At 39.2% G+C, this 7,470-nt stretch overlaps 1 pseudogene; it reads left to right on the top strand.

Annotated features, from left to right (window-relative positions):
- Positions 1–363: 363 nt before the first annotated feature.
- LOC112867961 (ubiquitin-ribosomal protein eL40 fusion protein pseudogene) lies at positions 364–1,191 on the top strand (annotated as a pseudogene).
- Positions 1,192–7,470: the final 6,279 nt, after the last annotated feature.

Here is a 7,470-nt window from a genome sequence, read left to right as displayed (position 1 = left end):
CGTGCGCTCTCTCTCTCAAAAATAAATAAAACATGAAAAAAAAAAAAGACAGGCAATAACAAGTACTAACGAGCATGTGGGAAAAATGGAAACTCCATTCATTGCTTGTGGTATTTAAAAATAGTGCGGTAGCTTTGGAAGTTTGGCAGTTCCTCAAAATGGTGAACATAGAGTTACCATATGACCCAGCAATGTTCCTTCCAGGTATGTATCTGAGAGAATTGAAAACATACGTTTCTTTAAAAACTTGTATACAAATGTCTATAGTAGCGTTATTAACAACAGCCTCAGACAGGAAACAATACAACTGTCCCTCAAGTAATGAACAGACAAAGACGAACGTGGCACGCTCTTTCTCTTCAACAAGGCAGCTGAGCAGATGAAGAGATGCAGATCTTTGTGAAGACCCCGACAGGCAAGACCATCATCCTCAAGGTCGAGCCCAGAGATACTGCTGAGAATGTCGAAGCCAAGCTCCAAGGCAAGGAGGGCATCTCCCCTGATCAGCAGCATCTGATTTTTGTGGGCAGATGGCCGGAGGATGGCTGCACGCTCAGGCGACAATACCCAGAAAAAGTCCACTTGGTACTTCGCCTGTGGTGTAGCATCATCCAACCTTCCCTCCGCCGGGTGACCCAGAAACACAACTGCGACAGGATGATCTGCCCCAAGCGTCATGGTCGCCTGCATCCTGTGCTGTCAACTGCCAGAAAAAGTGCGGCCACACCACCCATACCTGTGCTCCGAGAAGATCAAATAAGGTCCCTCTACTCACTCTTCCATTGCCTGCAGGAGGCCCAAGGCCCTTGGGCTTCAGCAAAGTTCCCCTTTCATTGAAAAAAATACATAACCATATAAGGGAATATTGCTCAACATTAAAAAGGCATGAAATACAGATGCTTACTACAACATGGTTGAGCTTTGAAGACATGTTCAGTAAACACACACACACACACACACACGCACGCACACAAAAAAGTGACAAAATGTTACACAATGAATGATCTTTTTAATTATTATTATGAAATGTCTAGAGTAGGGATATAGACTGAAAGTAGATTACTGGTTGCCAGGGGTTGGGGGCGGAGGTGGGGCAGATGCAGAATGACTACTAATGGGAATATGGTTTCTTTTTAGGGTGATAAAAATGTCCTGAAGTTAGATGATGCTGATAATGGTACAACCCTGTAATACACTAATACCTGATGCATTTGTACTTTAATACCATGAAATTTATAGTATGTGACTTATATCTCAATAAGGCTATTGTTAAAAAAAATGGGCAAAAGACTTTCACAGGCAGTTTCTAAAAGAGCATATCTAACTGACAGTAAGCATGGGAGATGATACTCAATATCATTAGTCATGAGAAAATTAAAATTAAAACCACAACAAAATACCACCACACACCCACTGGAATGGCTAAAATTAAAAAGATTGACAACACCCAGTTTGGCACCAACACGGACCAACTGGAACTCTCATACGTTGCTGGTGGGAGTTTAAATTGGTACAAACACTTTGGAAGACAGAATTATATACTAAAACTAAATAGATGCCTACTTTAAGATTCCCAGTAATTCTACTCCCAAGTGTATGTCCAACAGACATGAATAGATATCTCCACAAAAAGATTCAGAGGAGGTATTTTGGGGGCTCCCGTTTACCGTCCTCTCCCTATTTCTCTCACTCCCCAGGCCCTGTCAACCACTTTCCTACTTGGTTTATATGACTTTGACATTTTTTTTTCTTTTTTAGATTCCACACGTAAGTGATGCCATATCTGGTTTATTTCAGTTAGTATAATTGCCCTCCAGTTTTATCCATGTTGTCACAAATGACAGGATTTCTTTCTTTTTAAAAACTGAGTAATATTCCATATATATTTCAGTATCACATTTTTTCTTTCTTTCTTTCTTTCTTTCTTTCTTTCTTTCTTTCTTTCTTTCTTTTCTTTCTTTTAGTTTTTTTTAAATTTATTTTGAGAGAGATAGAGAACAAGCAAGGGAGGGATAGGGGGTGGGGGGATAGAATCCCAAGAAGGCTCCACATCATCAGCACAGAGCCAGATGCAGGGCTCGAACTCACGAACCATGAGATCATAATCTGAGCCGAAATCAAGAGTCAGACACTTAACCAACTGAGCCACCCAGGCGCCCCTCAGTATCACATTTTCTTTAACCATTCACAGGTCAATGGACACTTGGGTCGTTTCCATACTTGGGCTATGTGAATAATGTTGCAGTGAACGTCAGAGTGCAGATAGCTTCCCAAGATAATGATTTTATTTCCTTTGGATATATATTCAGGAGTGGAAGTGCTGGATCATATAGCGGTTCTTTTTTTAGTATTTTCAGGAATGTCCACACTGTTTACCATCATGGCTGTACCAGTTTACATTCCTACCAACCACGTAGGAGGGTTCCCTTTCTCCACCTCTTGCCAGCATTTATTATTTCTTGTCTTCTTGATAATAGACATTCTAACTGCTATGAGGTGATGATATCTCATTGTGGCTTTGATTTGCATTTCCCTGATTAGTGATGTCAAGCACCTTTTCATGTGTCTGTTGATATTTTGTATGTCTTCTTTGAAAGAATGTCTATTTGGGTGCTTTGCCATTTCTTCATTGGGTTGTTTGTTTTTGTTTTCTTTAAACTGTTTTTTTTTTTACTAACCTTTTATCAGATACGTGGTTTGCAAACATGTCCTCCCATTCCAGAGGTTACAGAAGGTTTTTAGTTTGAAGTAGTCCCGCCTGTTTATTTTACTTTTAGTTACCTTTGTTTTGGTGTCTAATCCAAAAAATGATGCTAAGACCAATGTCCAACAGCTTACCACTTATGTTTTCTTTTATAGGTTTTATAGTTTCAGGTCTTACATTCAAGTCTTGATTCCATTTTGAGTTGATTTGTGTGTATGGGGTAAGAGAGGGGCACAGTTTCATTCTTTTGATTGTCTGGTTTCCCCCAACACTGTTTATTGCCAAGACTGTCCAGCACAGCTAGATATTCTTTTCTGATTTTCTTTCCCAAAAGACAGAAATAAGAATTTATTTTGGTAAGGTCTCCTAATCTTTAAATGCTGAAACTATTTCATATGGGGCTTTAAAACCACTCTGCATGCCTAACAAAGCACACTGGCGTCTTCCATTCAGATCATGGACTGCCATTTTACAGCATTTGCGTGATACTACTCTTGTCCTCTTTTCCAGGGTTAAGTAATTATAATAGATGTCTTATTTAAAATGCCTTTAGAGGGGCGCCTGGGTGGCGCAGTCGGTTAAGCGTCCGACTTCAGCCAGGTCACGATCTCGCGGTCCGTGAGTTCGAGCCCCGCGTCAGGCTCTGGGCTGATGGCTCAGAGCCTGGAGCCTGTTTCCGATTCTGTGTCTCCCTCTCTCTCTGCCCCTCCCCCGTTCATGCTCTGTCTCTCTCTGTCCCAAAAATAAAATAAAAAACGTTGAAAAAAAAAAAATGCCTTTAGAGGCGCCTGGGTGGCGCAGTCGGTTAAGCGTCCGACTTCAGCCAGGTCACGATCTCGCGGTCCGTGAGTTCGAGCCCCGCGTCAGGCTCTGGGCTGATGGCTCGGAGCCTGGAGCCTGTTTCCGATTCTGTGCCTCCCTCTCTCTCTGCCCCTCCCCCGTTCATGCTCTGTCTCTCTCTGTCCCAAAAATAAAATTAAAAACGTTGAAAAAAAAATTAAAAAAAAATGCCTTTATAAGTAGCTACTTTACAGTAATATATAATTAGTAAAATTCAATTGTGAGAGTTTTAGTTCAGTTAAGGATGACATAAAATTAACAGATAATCCATTTGTCTGGGAGTTAATCTATTGTGGAGCAAAGTAATATTCTCTCTTTTGTGAAAAATTGTAGTAAAATATGATATCTTCTTAGAAGCATTACTGGCAAGTAAAATAGGGAATAAGAAGGCATAATACGATAGGAGTGCATCTAAAATAATAGCACCCAGAGAATTAGAGAAAAGATAGACCTAATGACAGAATGTCAGCCCTGTAAAAAGCGTATAAATATATAATCTCCCGAACACAATAAAATACTAATTCTTTCCTGTTTTTACTGATTTCATCTAAAAATATGGCAGTTTTCTCTAAAGTAGCTTATGGCTTCCACGGGTGTGTGTTAATACAGCAAACGTTGGCCATTACAATATATCACACAGGTAGAATTTACCACCGGGCAAAGTGAAAAGGTTTCTTCAGGGTCATGTTTCAGGGAGGTGATTGAGCCCGGGGAAAACAGAAGTCCTCTGGGATGAGTCTGGGCTGGACTTTGACTGAGTTGGAGATTGACCAAATCTTGTAGGTGCTGAGGAAGCTGCTTTCTGACAGATGAAGAAACCATCGAAAAATAGTGAGGCTGCAAGACTGATGAATCTTATTTCTAATTAAAAGAAAGAGAGCCAATCTTTTTTGAATTTGTGCAGCAGAGGGAACACAATTGAGTGTTCCACCACTCCAACACCAATGGGTGAATATAAGTGCTCTAATTTACAGTGCTCTGTATGATTACCTATAAAAACAAAATTGCCCATTTAAATGACTGTATTAATTTCCCCGGGCTGCCTTAACAAAGTGTCACCAACTGTGGGGCTTAAAACAACAGAAGTGATCATTCCATGGTTCTAGAGGCTAGAAGTCTGAACCGAAAAAATGTCACCAGGGCTGTGCTGTCTCGGAAGGCTTTGGGAAAGGCGTCTTCCTTGCTTTTTCCTAGCTTTCTGGTGGCTCCTGGCAGTCATTACTCGGTAGCTTCATCACTCCCATTTCTGTCTCCGTCTTTAGATCGACTTCTTCCCTGGGAGTGTGTCTGCAAATCTCTCTCTCTCTTTTAGGGACTCCACTCATTGGATTTAGGGCCCACCCTAATTCAATATGACCTCATCTTGGCTTGACTGCATCTGCAAAGACCCCATTTCCAAATAAGTTCACAGTCACAGGTGCCCAGGGTTGGGACTTCACCATAATCCTTTGTTGGGGACACAATTCAGCTCACAGCAATGACCACAGCTTGTGTAACTGTGGAGAAGGCACACAAAAGTAAAATATAAATCTTGCCTTCAAGGAGTTTCTATTATATGAAAGATGCAACATAGACACGGCACAATTTACGTATAACCATATGCATAAAATATGGAGAGTCATCATTTCAGAGCTTGAAGAGATATTCAAGATAATCTATTCAAAGCCCTCATTTCCATGTGATGTGAAGTGGATTGGAGCTACCTTTGTTTTGTTATGATATAGGACATTTTAATTTATAAATAGGCTAAGTTTTTGATCTTTTTTTTCCTTTGACATACCCAGCAAAGTAATTCCCCAGCACAGAATTATAATATTATGAATTGATATGACTTTATGATTTTTTATTTTTTTACACTTCTATTTTTGTGTAAATCATAATACAGAATGCTCATTAATGCTCTTCTCCAAATCACCATGGTTATCTAACTTACTATAACTATATGGGCGATAAATACTACAATATTCTTCAATCTGTTTCTTTAATCCTTATTTTTCTTCCATCAATTTGTCTATTCCTGAGTCAGAATCTGATTGTTTGAATTTCTGTGGTTTTATAATATATGACAAAGTAAGCCTTTTTGGTCTTTTGCCCCCAAATATATCTTGGCTCATTTCAAATTGTTCTCCAAGTCAAGTACAATTGTAGTATCATTTTTGAAAGTTCTAAATAGATTTTGTTTGGAATTACACATGAGATTGCATTGCATTTATAGAGTCCTGCCAAGGGATGGCAGAGCCAGAGTGAGATACAGAAGATGTTCATATGGGGGAGGGGTGTCGCAGAGTCTGGAGTGGGCTGTCAGGGCCCAAGTAGGGTAAAGATGGAAACCATGTAGAACTGTCACTTGGCATTAGGTGTCAAAGCCTGAGTAGGACCTGTGGTACAACCACAAAGGTGGGGACAGCCTAGTGGGGGGAATCAGAAGGCCATGGCTCATGTCTACGGCATTCCTGCTAAGGATGCCTAACTTGAATTCAATCACAAAGAAACTTCAGGCAAGGCCAAGTTGAGGTACATTCTACAAAACTGGCCTATAGTCTTCTAAATAATCAAGGTCATGAAAGTCAAGGCAATACTAAGGAGTTGTTAAGACTGAAGGAGACTAAAGAGAGATAACTAAATGCCAAGCATGGTTCTGCACTGGATATTTTTGTGGTAAAAGATTATTGAGATAATTGATGAAAATTGATTATGGGGTTTAATAATTAGATGGCAGTAATATATCAGTAATAATTTTCTTATTTGAATGGTTGTATTGCCATTATGTAGAACACCCTTGTTTGTAGGAAACACACTAGAGTTTTAGGTGATAGGGAAACAGGGAAAGCAATTTACTTCAAGTAATTTGGAAAAAAGCAGGTTTTTATATAGTACTTCAACATTTTGTACCTATGTGATTACTTCAAAAATAATTTTTCAAATAGAAAACAATTGTGTTCTGAAAATAAATTTATAGACTAAATTGAAAGAGAATTGAATGTTTTCAAGATTGAATCTTCCCATATAGAACATCTAATGTATCTCCATTAATTCATTTTTTTTGTTTTTTTTTTTTTTTTTTTTTTTTTACATTATTGAGGAAATAATTGCTTCTTCTGTATAGGCTTTGATTATTTCATTCTCAGGCATTTAATAATGGTTTTTGCTATTGTGGATTTGTGAATGGGATGTTTCTTCCATCCTTCACCTTTTTTTATGCTGACATGTAAGAAATCTGTTGAGATTTATGTGTTTATTTTTTATCTTGGGCACTCAGCTGAGTTTTGACCTTTTATTTCTATTTTCAATTGATTCTTTTGTAATTTCTTAGTAATAAATCATATACTGCAAACAATTTTGGTTTTGTCTCTTTATTGTATGAATTTTTACCTTACCTACCTTATTGCTAGTAATTCCAGAATAAGGCAGCATATGGTCTTTTTTTTTTTTTTTAATTTTTTTTTCAACATTTATTTATTTTTGGGACAGACAGAGACAGAGCATGAACGGGGGAGGGGCAGAGAGAGAGGGAGACACAGAATCGGAAACAGGCTCCAGGCTCTGAGCCATCAGCCCAGAGCCTGACACGGGGCTCGAACTCACGGACCGCGAGATCGTGACCTGGCTGAAGTCGGACGCTTAACCGACTGCGCCACCCAGGCGCCCCCAGCATATGGTCTTAAAGGCAGGTATCTTTGTCCTCATCTTGGCTTTAGTGGGAGTGCTACTAATGTTTTCCTCTGAACTGTGGTTTACTGCTTGTTTATGATCTTAGCCAAAAGGCCGAGAAGCGATACTGCTTGTTTATGATAGATACTCCTTATTGCACTAAGGGAACATCTTCTTATCCCTAATTTGCTAGGGTTTTTCCCTCTACAGATTGAATACTGAATTCTACCAAGTATTTTTGTGGTGATATTCATATGACTGTTCTCACTTAACCC

Source organism: Puma concolor, chromosome B4, assembly GCF_028749965.1.
Source record: "Puma concolor isolate L17-30 chromosome B4, mPumCon1.1.hap2, whole genome shotgun sequence".
Taxonomy (NCBI): domain Eukaryota; kingdom Metazoa; phylum Chordata; class Mammalia; order Carnivora; family Felidae; genus Puma; species Puma concolor.
The sequence above is the reverse complement of the archived record's forward strand: the minus strand, read 5'-3'. Positions and strand labels throughout refer to the sequence as shown.